Source organism: Myotis nattereri (assembly GCF_964212035.1).
Source record: "Myotis nattereri genome assembly, chromosome: 3".
Classification (NCBI taxonomy): domain Eukaryota; kingdom Metazoa; phylum Chordata; class Mammalia; order Chiroptera; family Vespertilionidae; genus Myotis; species Myotis nattereri.
In genome coordinates this window covers 215,834,859-215,847,847 of record NC_138077.1, presented here as the reverse complement: position 1 = coordinate 215,847,847, position 12,989 = coordinate 215,834,859, and positions in this window count along the sequence as shown.

Below are 12,989 nucleotides of genomic sequence, written 5' to 3'. Positions count from 1 at the left end.
AGCCTCGGGAAACCCCACGGCCGCGTCACCGCGCACGCCGCGCGCACGCACGACCCGGCCGCTCCCCTGGCGCGCGCACGCACGCGAGCTTCCTCCTGCCGGGCCCGCGCGCGAGGCAATTAAAGGGGCCGCGCCCCGCCCGGACCCCGCGGTTCCGAGGCAGGGAGGCCTCGCCCCGCCCCGGCACCCCGAACCCCAGTTCCGCACCGGCGCCCGCGGCCCTCGCCCCGCGCGCCCAGCCCGGCCGCCCTCAGCCCAGGGGTCCCACGAGCTGGCCGAGGTCGGCCCCCAGGGCCCCGCGTCCCCGCCGCCTCCCGTCCTCCCGGCTGATGTCTGGCTCCCGGTTCCAGCGATGCCCCCCACCTGCCTCTGCACCGCGAGGCCTGCAGCCCGACCCCCCGGCGCCACCCCACCCCCGCTGGGCTCAGGCACTGAGAGCGCACCAGCGCCCAGGGGTGCCCTCGCCCCCAGCGGTCCCCTCGCCGCTCTTGCCTGCGTGTCTGGGTGGCCCTGCAATCCAGCCCGGACCACCCCACCCATTGGGGGCTGCTCCCCAGGTCACGGCCCCCCACTGGGCCTTCCCTTCTGCGCCCACCCATCCCCCATCCTTGCCGCCCGCCCTGCCTCGGGTCCTGGCACAGGGCGCCCCAGGCTCATCCCAGGCCTTCCCTGCTCCAACCCTAAACTCAGCCATGTTCCCCAGAAATCCTGATTCCTGCCAGTGCTTAGGGGCCGGGGTCAGGGCTCCGGGGGTGCTTGGTGCTCCTGGGGTGTCATTGCCTGTGGTCCCTGCCAGGGGACAGGACTAGGAGCACATGTATGTACACGCACACGACCCCCCAGGTAGTCAACTTCCCATGGCCTCGGACACCCCACCCCCTCCCCCACAGGGACTCTGGCCCCCAGGGAGCCACCAGGGTCCCCCCTGCAGAGAGGTTCACCTTCATCAGCGGAGCAAGAACCGAACCAGCCGATTGCTCCTCTGGGTAAAGCTGGCATCGCCCCCACCCCCCACACACACCTAACCTGCAGGTCCCTCTGCCCTCCCAGCTGTGGGTCCTCTCTGCTCCCTGCACAGGGAGGCCACCACGCTCAGCAGACAGGATGGGAGAGGAGGAGGGGGAGGAGGAAGGGGAAGGAGAAGGGAGCAGGTGGGATGTGGGTGGAGGCCGACCAGGCCGGGGAGCTGGAGGGTGAGTGTCTGGGGGGATGGCAGGAGGCCTGGGGACCCTCAGAACCCTCACCCCAGGGCCATGGCGGGCACCAGGCTGCAGGCCTGCCCGCGTCCGGGGCCCTCACAGGCCTGGCCCAGGCTCTCCTGCCCCGCCCCCCCATGATCCCGGTCGGGCTCCTCCCCAGTTGCACCAGGGCTGCAGGGCTGGGCCCCTGGACCACTGCCCACCCCAGTGGTTCCAGGGTTTCAGGGGCCGCCCCGGCACCCCAGCTAATCTGTAGGTCCGCAGGGTGTGGCAGCACCTTCCCTGAACTGGCCCTGTGGCCTCGACCTGAAGTCCTCCTTTATGTGTTTATGGACGGGTGTGAGGGCAAAGGTGAGGGGAAGGGGGGGGGCTAGGTCCCTGTCCCCAGGTCCCCCTGCAGCCAGGCTCCCGGCCTTCTCTGCTGTCCACTGAGGGGCCCAGGCACCCCCTTCCCACACCAGTGCCCAGGCCACAGGGCCTCTGACTTTGGGACGCATGAGTGGGGCGTGGTCAGCTCTCAGGAACCCACGGTACCTCCAGGGTCTGAAGGCCACTGTGGGGACCCTGCTCTCCCTGCCCTCACCCTCCCTCCCGCCCGCCCGCCCAGGCCTCCTACAGTTTTGGCCCCAGCTGCTGCCTGGCCCGTGCCAGGCCTCCTACAGTTTTGGCCCCAGCTGCTGCCTGGCCCCTCCTCCACGGGGCGTGAGCTCCTGCCCAGGGGGCAGAACCCAGGCTCCTGACTTCCCAGCCGCACGCCCTTCCTCTGGAGACGTGGCTGAGCGACCAGCCTGTGGCCCGAGTCCACAGCTGCACCGGCCAGCAGGGTCCAGTCCAGGGCCAGCCGCCGGCAGCTGCAGGGCCCCGGGGTGAAGGAGGCTGCCCAGGTGCCTGGCTGAGAGCCAGGCCTTTACTGGAAACCTGGGGGGCGCAAATGCATAATTTAGATGCACCTCCACCCCATCTGCTCTTCCGCAGGACTCGGCCTGACAGGGAACTAGGTCTTTTGAAACGTAAATTATTCAAGCAATCTGTGCACATAAGCAGGACCCGCCGCGCCCACCGGCCGCCAGCAGGCCAGGCTTTGAAGGGTCTGGGAGCCGAGGGGGCTCCCGCAGGGTCTGGGGGGTCGGGGGGGGGGGGGGTCCTGCGGGGCCAGGTCTGCCTCAGCCACGTGGGGCCTGGCGCTGCTGCCTGTAAGTGAGGCAGGAGCCTGACCTGCCTGGAGCCCCAGAGGACCAGGGAGGAGGGCGAGGGAGGGAGCGGAATGTAGGTAATCCAGACGCGATAATTAGTCCCGCGGCTTCCAGACGCAGGGTTTGGTGACAAACGGGGTCAGGAAAGCGAGGAGGCCGCTCCTCGCAGCTTCTCTCGGCAGACATGGGCGCCAGGGGTGTACACCTGCCTGGACACGGGGTGGGTGGAGTGGCCAGTGTAGCAGGCAGCAAGGAAGCGAGAGGAGCCATGTGGGTGCTGAGGGGGGCGGAGGCTGGTGGTCTCAGAGCCCAGGGAGGGGTCAAGGCCCCAAGATGGGTGTGGCCAGCAAGATCGGGCATCAAAACCAGGAGGCTGGTGTGCTGGGCAGACGGCCTCACCAGCCCTGGGGAGGGTGCTGGCATTGCCTCTGCTGCCGGTGCCCTGAAGGACCCCTGCACCCTCCCCCCCCCACCCCCACCCCGGGCAGTAGAAGCAGCCCCCGCCCCCCTTCCTGTCCCCAAGCCCCAGCCATGCTTCTCCTGAGCTGACCCCTGTGCCTGGCACCCTCCTGGTCACCCCCTTTGGTCAGGAATTGGACATCCCTCAGGGGAGGCATGGGAGAGGCGAGGCCTGGCTCCATCGGTGGGTTTGGGAGTTCGTGGAGCGAGGCACCTTTGTCTGAGAGCACAAACCTCTCTAACGGAGAAGGAGGCAACTGTGAGCCGGGAGTCAGATCTTAGGGCAGCGAGTGGCAGAAGCCCAAACCAGCCGATGTGAAAAGAGGCAATTGACTGGCTCAGGGAACGAGTCCATGTGCAGATGGTGGGTATCAGGCATGGCTGGATCCAGGCATTCCCCGAGGCTGTGAGGCTCCCTACTTGGCTCTGCTCCCACCCCCTCCCGTGGTGCTTCCTCTTCTCTCTCTCTGCCTGGCGGGGAATGGCCGCCTCCTGTCGCCCCCAGCCTAGAAGCCGCGGGGCTCCACGGGCTCTGGAGTGGCCCGTGTTGACCCAGGAGGCCTCTGAAAGGCCGCACTCAGGTTCCATGTGGTCCTGGAGGCAGGGGGTGGAGGAACCAGAGTTCGGGCCCTACTGGGACGCCCCAGCTCCCACAGCTAAGGGCTGTCTCCAGGGAGGCAGGCTGCTGGGCAGGGAAACAAAGGCGTCCCCACCGCCTGTTGGCTAAAAGCAGGACCAAGGCAGCACAGGCCCAGGCTCCTGGCTCCTCCTGGCCGGCCCCTGCCTCTGGCCTCTGGGCCCTAAAACCGGATGCTGGGTCAGAGCCTGGAGGGACAGAGCTGGGCAGGCTCCAGCTTGCCCCCTGCACTCTGCCCCAACCCTGACAGCCTGGGGGCATCAGGAGTGCCCCAGGGGCAATCAGTGCTCCTACCCACCCCAGCCCCATTTCCTGCCGGGGCCTGGGCGGCTCCTTGGCAGGGAGGCCACAATTGTTCTCGGAGCTTCCCCCAGCTGCCTGCAGCAGGCGGGCCAGCCGCCAGCCCAGCCTAGTGCGTGGCTCTGCCCGAGGCACATCCTGGGCCTGGGCCTGGGTGGCTGGGGGCACTGGAAGTGTGATGCAGACATGCAGAGGCCTAACGAGGGAGGGGGGGATGGGGGGCGGCCAAGGGTCAGGAGAATGAGGGGATAAGGAGGCTGGAGGGCAGAGGCAGCCACCGCTTGGGCCAGGCGTTGGACTCTGAGCCCTGGAGACCCCTCTGGCGCCCCCGCCCTGCTGCTCCCGAGCCTCCTGTCCTCAGGTTCCCTGTCTCCCACTGCCAGCACCTGCCAGGGAAACAGCGTGCACCTGTGGCACCAGCAGGCGGGGGTGGGGGTGGGGGGGGGTCAGGGGGGGCCAGTCCAGTCCAGCCCTGGGGGTGCCTAGCGAAGCCCTCCTGAGCCCTGGCAGGCCCCCCCAGGACAGTGACAGCTCAAAGATGGACTCAGAGCTGCCCTGGAACTGCCCTCTCACCCCAGGAAGCTGCCCGAGGTCTCCTGATGCAAAGATGCCAAAAGGGGCCGTGTCCAGCGCAGCCACGGGCAGAGCAGCCTTCCCTGAGGGCAGGGGAACAGGGACCACAGGACAGGGGCACGGGGGTGGGGTGGGGGGGTACCCAGGTCACATCTGTCTCGCCACACCCACCACCGGAGTGTTGTCACATGGCGCCCCGGCCCTGGGTGCCCAGAAGGAACGGCCCTTCCTCTGAGCCTACGTCTTGGTTGCTGTCCTGACTGCCCCATGGTCTCTTCACAGGTCACAGACCTGCAGGGACCGTCATCTCCATCAGAAAGACCCCACCAGCCCGGCCGGCGGGGCTCAGGGGTTGAGCGTCGACCTATGAACCAGGAGGTCACGGTTCGATTCCCAGTCAGGGCACAGGCCCGGGGTGTGAGCTCGGTCCCCAGTGTGGGATGTGCAGGAGGCAGCCGATCCATGATTCTCTCTCATCATTGATGTACCTCTTTCTCTCTCTCTCTCTCCCTTCCTCTCTGAAATCAATAAACATCTCTATATATAAAAGTTTAAGCTACTGAACGACCAAACAACTGAACAACTGGTCGCTATGATGCGCACTGACCACCAGGGGGTAGACGCTCAACACGGGAGCTGCCCCCTGGTGGTCAGTGAGCTCCCACAGCCAACCTCCTGCAGCGGCCAACCTCCTGCGGTCCCTCCCCCTGGCCAACTTCACAGGGCCCTGATCGCCAGCCAGGCTGAGGGACCCCACCCGTGCACGAATTCATGCACCGGGCCTCTAGAGTGTGTGTGTGTGTGTGTGTGTGTGTGTGTATGAAAGACCCCACCATACTGCCCCTCCCTTGAGGGGGCAGGTCAGCCCTGTGCCCGAGTGGCCATGTCCCCACCCTCCCCTCTGCTCAGCCCAGCAGGAGGTGTCCACAGGGAAGTTCCTCCGCCCAGGGTGTCCTGCTTCCCCCTGACCTGGGGGTGGGGGAGTGGGGGTGGGGTGGGAGGGTGGGGGGGAGTTGGGGGGCGCCCCTCAAGCCCTCCCAGAACTTCCGGCTTCCTATGTAGTTTCTGTCTCATCAGCTTCGTGTTCGTTTCACGTTGTGGTAAAATTTACCACTTAAACCAGTGATGGCGAACCTTCTGAGCTCGGCGTGTCAGCATTTTGAAAAACCCTAACTTCACTCTGGTGCCGTGTCACATACAGAAATTTTTTTGATATTTGCAACCATAGTAAAACAAAGACATATATTTTTGATATTTATTTTATATATTTAAATGCCATTTCACAAAGAAACATCAACCAAAAAAATGAGTTCGCGTGTCACCTCTGACACGCGCGTCATAAGTTCGCCATCACTGACTTAAATCCTTTGGAGAGTCCAGTTTAGTGACATTTACAAATCACATGATCGCGCAGCCGGCACCTCCGTCTAGTCTAGTGTCAGACCATCCTCATCGCCTCGGAGAAAACCCACACCCTGAGCAGCCCTCCCCTCTGCGCCCCACCCCCTACCTCCAGCCCCAAAGCCACTGACCTGCTGTCGTCCCTGCATTGGGGTGACCTGTCCCGTCCGCTTCCCTCTCTCAGCACCACGCTCTCGAGGCCCCTCCACGTGGTAGTGGGTGTCAGGCTCTGCTCCTCGTTAAGGCTGATGGACCACACGCGTTTACCTGTCACCACTGACGGACACGTGAGCTGCTCCTACCTTTCGGCCTCGGTGATTAGAGCTGCTCTGAACATCTGTTTCCAGTTCTTTTGAGTATTTGCTTAGGGGTGGGATTGCGGGGTCAGGGGGCACGCTAACCCGGGCACTGCCACTCCGTCTTCCACGGCAGGCCCACTGTGTACACCCCCTGCAGCCACACACGGGGTCCGATGGCTCCGGGTTCTTGCCAGCACTTATTACTGTCTGTCTTTTTAAAACATACGTTTTTATTTATTTCAGAGAAGAAGGGAGAGGGAGACAGAGATAGAAACATCAATGATGAGCCCTGACCGGTTTGGCTCAGTGAGTAGAGCGTAGGCCTGCGGACTCAGGGGGTCCCAGGTTCGATTCCGGTCAAGGGCATGTACCTTGGTTGCGGGCACATCCCCACTAGGGAGTGTGCAGGAGGCAGCTGATCAATGTTTCTCTCTCATCGATGTTTCTAACTCTCTATCTCTCTCCCCTTCCTCTCTGTAAAAAATCAATAAAATATATTTAAAAAACAAACAAACAAAACAACAACAACACATCAATGATGAGAGAGGATCACGGACCGGCTGCCTCCTGTGCGCCCCACACTGGGGATCGAGCCTGTAACCCGGGCCTGTGCCCTGACCGGGAATCGAACCCCCTGGTTCCTAGGTCAACACTCAGCCCCTGAGCCCCGCCGAGGAGGCTGGGCTTGTTTTTGACTGTGGAGGTCGGGGGGCTGTGAGCTCTTGTGTATTCGGGAAGCGAGACCGGTGTCAGGTATGCGATTTGCAAATATTTTTCTCCTGCTCTGTCAGCTGTTTTTTCCACTCTGTCCATAGTGTCCCTGAGGCACAGACGTTTGGTTTTGAGGAAGCCCCATTTACCTCTTTTTCTTGTCTTTGCTGCTGTGGTTTTGGTGTTAGAGCTAAAGAGCCATTGCTGAATCTGATTTTACGGGGACTTGCTCCTTTACCTTCTTGTAAGGGTTTTATAGTCTGAAGTCTTACATTTGGGTCTCTGATCCATTCTGAGTTACTTTTGTGTGTGGTGTGAGGTCGGGCCCCACTTCACCCTGCGGCGTGGCCGTCCGTCCTCCCGGCGCCATCTGCTGAGGACACTGTCCTTTCCCGTCGTGGCCGTGGCCGTGGCCGTGGCCCCTGGTGGGAATCCATGTGACCACAGGTGTGAGGCTGATTTCCAGGCTCCGTGCGTCCCACTGGCCTCTGTCTGTCTGTCTGTCTGTCCGCAGCACCAGCTGGTGCAATCACCATGGCTTTGCCGTCGGTTTAATCAGGAAGCGTGGGACCTCCAACTACGTCCTTTTTCAAGGTTGCTTTGGCTGTTCAGGGTCCCTTGAGATTCCATGTGATGTTAAATAAGCTGGAAAACTCACTCTCCAGAGCGTTTTCTCAATCCTTTGAGAATTTGCTTCTCAGTAATTGTTGTCAGTTTGGTTCAAATAAACTCATAAAAGCTCTCACCTGGCCGGTGTGGCTCAGTGAGGTTGCGGGTTTGAGGTACGTACAGGAGGTAACCAATCAATGTTTCTCTCTCTCTCTCTCTAAAATCAATAAACATATCTTTGGGTGAGGACTCAAAATAAAAAATTATCTAGAGACTGGGACATTTTTTGGGGGGAGATTTTTTATTGATAGATTGATTGATTTTTAGAGAGAAAGGAAAGCGGGGGGCGGGGGTGAGAGAGACAGAAACAGACAGACATCGACGTTTGTTCCACTCTCAGCTGCAGTCGCTGGCTGATTCCCGCAGGTGCCCTGCCCCGGGAGCCAGACCTGCCTCGGCCTGTCGGGATGACGCTCTAACCAGCTGGCTACCCAGCCAGGCCCGAGGCGTGGACGTTTTTCATGTCCACATCACTGAGGCACAACTTGGGGTGGCTGGTTCTGAACCCCCACAGGGTCACGCGGCCAGGGCAGCAGGGACCAGCACGAGGCCCAGAGCTGGGCTGAGGGGGCACGTGTAACGCAGCCAGGAGGCAGGACGGGGCTAGTGCTTGAGTGCCGGGCCTGGGGGCGCCTTCGAAGGAAGGAAGGGACCCTTTCTGTCCCTCCCCTCCGCCCCAGTGCTCCTCCCCCAGGCGCCCTAGCAAAGCACCTGCTCACCCCACATGGCTGCCATCTTCCACTTCCTAGAGCCTTCGTAGTTCCCGGTGCCTGGTTTTGTCTGCAGGGCAGAGAGCCTCCTCACCCTGGCGCAGCCTGGAGAGGCTCTGGATACGGTGGCCATGCCAGCTGCTGGTGGCACAGGTGTTGCAAGGGGTCTCGCTCCTGGAGGCCCCTGTGTCCCATCCCGCTGAGCGCCCTTACTTCCATTGAACACCCGGGGACACTGCTCAGCCCGGAGTCCCTTCCCTCCCCTCCCACCCTGGGGCGAGACCGGTGACCTGGGCCCTCTTGCCTTCTGAGCCTGCCTTCCTCCTGCCTTTGCCCCTTTCGGGACTCCAGCCTGTCAGGACCTAGGGCAGCTCAGCGCGCCTCCTTCCACCTTCGGAAGTGGGGGTGGGTGCCGGGGGCTGAGGGAGTGTCTTGGGGTGTGGTGTGGGCGGGGAGGGGGGGAGACAGCTGTGGGAGGGTCCCTGGGTCCCTACTGTGCTCTCCTGCCCCTTGGCCCTAGGCTACCAGGCAAGTCAGGTGGGGACCACAGCCAGTGCCCTGGGGGTGGGGGGGAGACAGCAGATGCCCGGGCCCCAGTGCACCCTGCAGCGTCCCCAGGCCCCAGTCCCGGGGTTCAGTCCTGCAGGGCCTCCACAGGGGACCTCCATCTGGACTTCAGCTCTGCTGTGCTCCAGGGCCTGGGGGCTGTTTGTCACTGGGCTCCTGCCCCTGAGGCCCAGCCCACCTGCCACCGGGGAGATGATGCAAGGTGTACCTGGAAGGCGCAACACCCAGCGGGCAGGAATGGGGCCAGCAGAGCTGGAGAGGGTGGAGCTAGAGGGGGTGGGCTCAGAGGCCTGAAGGTGGAGGAGGAGGTGGGCTGGGACCCCAGGCGGCGGGGTGCTGGGTGGAGCTCGAATCACCCCTGGTCCCTCCTGGGTGGCGGGGCCTGCAGGCCTGGGTGTTTTGGAAACCAGAGGTTGGGGCCCAGGGGTGCTGCCCGGCACCAGGGCCCGGGAGCTCTCACCCTGACGTCAGCCTGGGACTGTGTCTGCTGTTCTCCCTGGCTCACCCCCAGGGCTCACCTGTGCTGGGTCCCCCTGGGGGCGGCGGAGCCTGCAGGTCAGACTTGATCGGCCCCATTGCCCTCCGACAGCCCCTGGTGGCCGGGTTTGGGTGGACACTCAGGTGGGAAGACCTCTGAGGGAGACCAGGGGGAGAAAGACCCACCGAGGGTGAGGGGCTGTGGGTCACGCTGAGGCCGGGCCATGGTGCCCGCCCCTGCTGCCTGGCGCTGCCCACCATGGGCCCAGGGTGCTGCCCCCGAGGCCAGGCCCTGCGCAGAGGCCGGACAGGCAGCACCCCCTTGGCAAGGGCTTCCCCTTTTCGAGCCGCGGTTTCCCGCTGGTGCAGCACAGCCCTCCAGGCCCCGGCCCCCGGGAACTCGCTGCAGCGGGTCTGGGGCTCCTGATGCACGGAGAACCTTAGCTTTCGGACGGAGGGCCTGCGTGGCCACAGGCGCCCGAGACCCAGGAAGACAAGGAGGAGCCACAGAACACGGCAGCCCCCGGCCCGCGGAGGAGCAAGGGGCCAGGGCCCGGGCTGCGGGGGTCCGCTGGGAGGTGCAGGGGCCTGGACGGGGCGGGTCGCCCAGGGGCTTCTCCGCGGCCCGGACGGTCGGGGTCAGCGCAGGCTCCGCATCTGCGCGGCCCGGCCCGCCCCACGTTCTGCAGAACAGGAGCGGGGTAGCCACCCCTGGGTTTCGGTCCTAGCGGTTGTGGGAGCTCAAAGGGAGGCTCCGAGGGCGGGGCGGGGCTTGGAACCGGGGCACCGGGCGCGGCCGGGGCGGTGGATCCGGACGGAGGCCCCGCCCAGCTCCGTCCCGGGACAGCGACCTCAAACCCGCAGACCCGGAACTGCTGCGGGCCCCGCCCCTGCCGGCTCCGCGCGGCTCACGAGCGCCGCCTGGTGCTCACGCGCGGAATGGCCGCCCGGCTCGCCGCTTCCGGGTTAGGGTTGAGTGACGGGGCGGGACCAACTGACGGAAAGGGGCGGGGCCCAGAGGGGCGGAGTCTAGAGGACCTGGGGCGGGGCCTGGCGACGGGGCGGGGCCGAGTGCGGGGCAAAACCTGAGACCAAATGACAGGGAGGGCACAGGACCCAGCGATGGGCGGGGCCCGGGGCCAGGGGCCGGGGCGGGGCCCGGGGCCGGGGCGGGGCGGGGCCAGGTGTCAAAAGGTGGGACCCAGTGAGGAGGAGGAGGCGGGTGTGGGCCAGGGCGCCTGGGGAAGACATTAGCCTTTGCATCTGCAGACGAGGCAGGAAGAGGGCGGGCATCTGGGGGTCCAGCTCTGGGGGTCCGAATGGGACACAAAGGCACGGGCTGAGCTGCGAGTCCCTCTCCTGCCTCGGACATGTGCGCGCTTGGCTCTCGGCCTTCACCGCCTGCTCTCCTGGGCCTCCTGCTCGCAGCCGGCAGGTCCTGGAATCTCTTGGACTCCACAGCCACGTGAGCCAAGTCCCTATAATAATAAATCTATATGGAATTGGCTGCCTTTTGTGGAGAATCCTGACAAATACCACATGCAATGATATTATTACCCAGCCTTAAAAAAAGAAGGAAGTTCTGACCCCGCGCGCGACGGGCCTGGACCTCGGGGACGTGGTGCTCCACGACATGAGCCAGGCCCAGAAGGACAGAGGCTGTGTGACTCCACTCCCCGGGGGCCCTGGAGGCGGCAGGTCCAGGGACAGAGAGCAGCCGGGAGCAGGCGGGGGAGGCGGGGTGAGTGCTGGCGCAGGACAGTGTCAGTTTGGGAAGATGGACAGTCCTGCAGAGGTGACAGCTGCGCAGCACGTGAATGTGCTGAGTCCGGAGCTGTGCCCGGGAGGGTTAGGAGGGTAAATTCTGTATGGTGTGTTTTTTGGTTGTTGTTAATCCTCACCCCAGGATATTTTTCTATTGATTTTTACAGAGAGTGGGAGGGAAAGAGGAGAGGGTGAGAGAGAGAAACATCCATGTGAGACACAGCCATTGGTTGCCTTCCAAATGGGCCCCTACCAGGGCCCGGGATCGAACCTGCATCCCAGGCACATGCCCTTGACTGGAAATTGAACCTGAGACCCTGTGGTCCTCAGGCCGACACTCTAACCACTGAGCTCACCGGCCAGGGCTATGAGGTGTGTGTGTGTGTGTGTTTTTTTTAAAAATATATTTTATTGATTCTTTACAGAGAGGAAGGGAGAAGGACAGAGAGTTAGAAACATCGATGAGAGAGAAACATCGACCAGCTGCCTCCTGCACCCACCCCCACTGGGGATGTGCCTGCAACCAAGGTACATGCCCTTGACCGGAATTGAACCTGGGACCTTTCAGTCCGCAGGCCTACGCTCTATCCACTGAGCCAAACCGGTTTGGCATGAGGTGTGTTTTTATCACTAATAATAATATGCCGAAACCGGTTTGGCTCAGTGGATGGAGCTTCGGCCTGCGGACTGAAGGGTCCCAGGTTAGATTCCGGTCAAGGGCATGTACCTGGGTTGCGGGCACATCCCCAGTGGGAGATGTGCAGGAGGCAGCTGATCAATGTTTCTCTCTCATCGATGTTTCTAACTCTCTATCTCTCTACCTTCCTCTCTGTAAAAAAATCAATAAAATATATATAAAAAAAATAAAATGTTTCATAATAAATATTTAAAATAATAATAATAATAATAGCCCTAGCCGGCTTGGCTCAGTGGATAGAGAGTTGGCCTGCGGACTGAAGGGTCCCAGGTTCGATTCCGGCCAAGGGCACATGCCTGGGTTGCAGGCTTGATCCCCAGTAGGGGGCGTGCAGGAGGCAGCTGATCAATGATTCTCTCTCATCACTGATGTTTCTCTCTCTCCCCTCTCCCTTCCTCTCTGAAATCAATAAAGAAATATATATATATTATTAAATAATAATCCTATATAATAAGGCGGTGATATGCAAATTGACCCTCACACCGTCACACCGTCACAAGATGGCTATGCCCGCAGCAGAGACGGGGCCTGATGGAGGACCTCAGGCTGCGGCCTCCACCAGGCCGGGGGACCTGAGGCCGTGTCCCGCTCCCCAGCAGGGCTTGGTGGGGGTGGGGCCAGCCAGGTCTGGATCTTGCCCAATGGGGACGGGGCTGCCGGGTCTGGGTCTTGCACAATTTCAAGGTGCGTGCGGGTGGGCGGGGACTTGACTCTGGGTCCCGTGGCGTGCCCCAGACTCTGACAGGAGGAAGATTTTCATATACATTTTACTAATTTTCATCTCTGACACTTCTATTATAGAGAAAGGGCAAATAGCAATATTAAAATATTTCCTCTAATGCCCTTTTAATGTGCACGAATTTTGTGCACCAGGCCCCTAGTAATAATAATAAATAAAGATGTTGTCCTGGCTGGTGTGGCTCAGTTGGTTGGGCTTTGTCCTGTGCATCAAAGGTCACTGGTTCGATTCCAGGTCGGAACACATGCCCAGGTTGCAGGCATGACCCCCAGTAGGGGGCGTGCAGGAGGCAACCAATCAGTGTTATGCTCTTGCCTGGACGTTTCTCTTTCTCCCTCTCGCTTCCTTTCTCTCTAAAAAGAAAATAAAAACACTATGGTATGTAATTAATGTTCCATGAGTAATATTTTATGTAAATTTCACCACCGAATCCATAAATATATGGGAAAAAACCTCACAGCGAGAGCTAGACGAGTGTTGGAGCAAATGCCTGGGCGCCAGAGCCTCGTAGAGTGACGTGAAGTTACCCCCCTTGTTTTCCCCTCCGCCCGAGGCTCCCGCCCGCTGGGCTGTCTCCCTTCCTGTCTTCTCCAC